Consider the following 2,378-nt stretch of genomic DNA (forward strand, 5'->3'; position numbering starts at 1 on the left):
AGCCTAATTCAACAAGAAAAATGCATTCCTCCATTAATGGACATTGTTTTGAAGGAAGGCCAGTACTTCTATCCTCCAAAAGCATTGGTGTCATCAGTAAACATTTCATATTGTGGATAAAGTTGCCAAATACGTCAGTGGCCAAGGTAATAGAATTTTAACTAGCTCAGTTCTCAATGTTTACAGCACTTTGCTTACTTTAAGGTGTGATTGAAATTAGAATTTAAATCATGTTGAGGTAGATCATGTGAACAGTGTAAATTTAGTACACGTAAATCCATATGAAATACTTTCAGTTGAAGTCCAGGCAAACAAGATAGCTGTAACACAAAGGAGCATTGCACCACGAAAATAAAATAAACACAAAGTGACTGTGAACAATGTAAAGCTGCCAGCCTCAAGCTATCAAACTAGGTCATTGTCGATGTCCTTGAGAAAAGTGACCAAGGCATTAGTGGAATAGTATTTAAAGAGTCAACAAAAGAACACTGATTCTCACTGCAGGATAACGACAAAGTTTTATTGCTAAACGGGTACAAAACATGTCACATAAAGCACAGAGCCATATACACACAACACAATATAAAAGACGGTCTTTTTAACATTAAGTTCACTGTGCAAGTTCCAGATGGTACCACAGTATGTGCAATTCAAGAGTGTACCAATACAAGCAGTGGGAGAATGGCGCTGTTTACTAGTATAAGAGAAACAACTAAAATGGAACTTTTTTAATCGATTATTTTAAGATTCACACTTCAATTAAAAAATGTTTAACACTTTCACATCTTATGTCTCTTAACAACTTCAAAGATGAGAGCAGATGTCTTAGTTCATTGAAGTTGCTACTAGTAAGTGGCTTGACGATCAGCAGAGGTCACATGTTCCAGGTGGAAGATGTCAAAGTTGATTTTTCTCGCACAAAATGACACTTCACATCTCAGTGTTTTTTTTTCGGTTATGAAGCTCAGGGTTCTTGATCAACAGTAGTGCACTATGACATTCCATATACTATGTGACAGTTATTTCTTTTAGCCTCATAATATTTCTCAAAATTGAGTTGATCCACATGATTTATTTTACAGCTTGGTATGAAACTAAATATTCTGCTTCTGTTATTGACAGGGCTATCACTCTCTGCCTCTAGAGTTCCGTGCTATGCTGACTTCACCAAGTTTAACAACAAAACTTGTGGTTGATTTTTGGGTAAGAACATCCCCTGCACAGTCCAAGTCACTAAAAACAGGCAAACGAATTTCATCACTCCTTAATTGATATAAGACATAATAGATTGTTCCCTTTAGGTATTTTAATATTCTCTTCACAGTTTTCCAGTGTGTCTTTCCTGTTTTTTCTGGGTGCTGACTGGCACTGTGCACTGCAAAGCTGATGTCTAGTCTAGTTGCCCCTGAAAGATAGAGCAAGCTTTCAACAGCCTGATGGTATGGACCATTGACAATTTATGAACTGAGGCCCAGCTCAGAGTATACTTGATCACAATCAGCTGGTACTGCTACAGCAATGCGGTTATCCATATTGTACTATTCCAGCACAGCCCTCGCATATGCCTCTTGCTTAAGAAGATAGAGCCATCTTGAAACTGTTCTATTTGCAAAACTAGATAATGACTAGCATTGTTCATAGTTACATCAAATTCCAGATCCAAAGTATTCAGCATCATATTGATAACTTCCTTAGAGTGTGATACAACCAGACCATCACCAGTGTGAATATCTAGGATGATCAGGCGCCCAACCATGTTATTTATAAAAACACAAAGATTTCCATATATTGCTATTAGATTGATAGGGTGGTTGATTGGGGGAGGGGACCAAACAGCGAGGTCATTGGTCCCATTGGACTCGTGAAGGATGGGAAGGAAGTCGGCTACACCCTTTCAAAGTAACCATCCTGGCATTTGCCTGAAGCGATTTAGATAAATCAGGAAAACCTAAGTCAGGATGGCTGGACGTAGGTTTGAACTGTACGCCTTCTGCATGTGAGTCCAGTGTGCTATCCACTGCGCTACCTCACTTGTTTGCTATTAGATGAAATTTGATTAACTCACTTGGAAATCGTTGATTCCAAGGTTTAGATGCTTGTTTTATGCCATAGATACTTTTCTCAAGCTTTTATACCCTTTTGGTAACATCCTTGAAACCCTCTGGTTGTTTCATATATATCTCAGTATTGATTTTTCTGTATAGAAATGCAGTTTTAACGTCGAACTTCCTCATGTACAAAACTTTGGGTGTTGCGATAGATAAGATTATTCTTATGGAGACAAATCTCACCACCAGCGTAAAGTTTTCAGTGTAGTCTATGTCATTCTCTGCCAAAACCTCTAGAAACAAGTCAGTCTTTAAATCTGTTAATATACC

Source organism: Schistocerca gregaria, chromosome 6, assembly GCF_023897955.1.
Source record: "Schistocerca gregaria isolate iqSchGreg1 chromosome 6, iqSchGreg1.2, whole genome shotgun sequence".
Taxonomy (NCBI): Eukaryota; Metazoa; Arthropoda; class Insecta; order Orthoptera; family Acrididae; genus Schistocerca; species Schistocerca gregaria.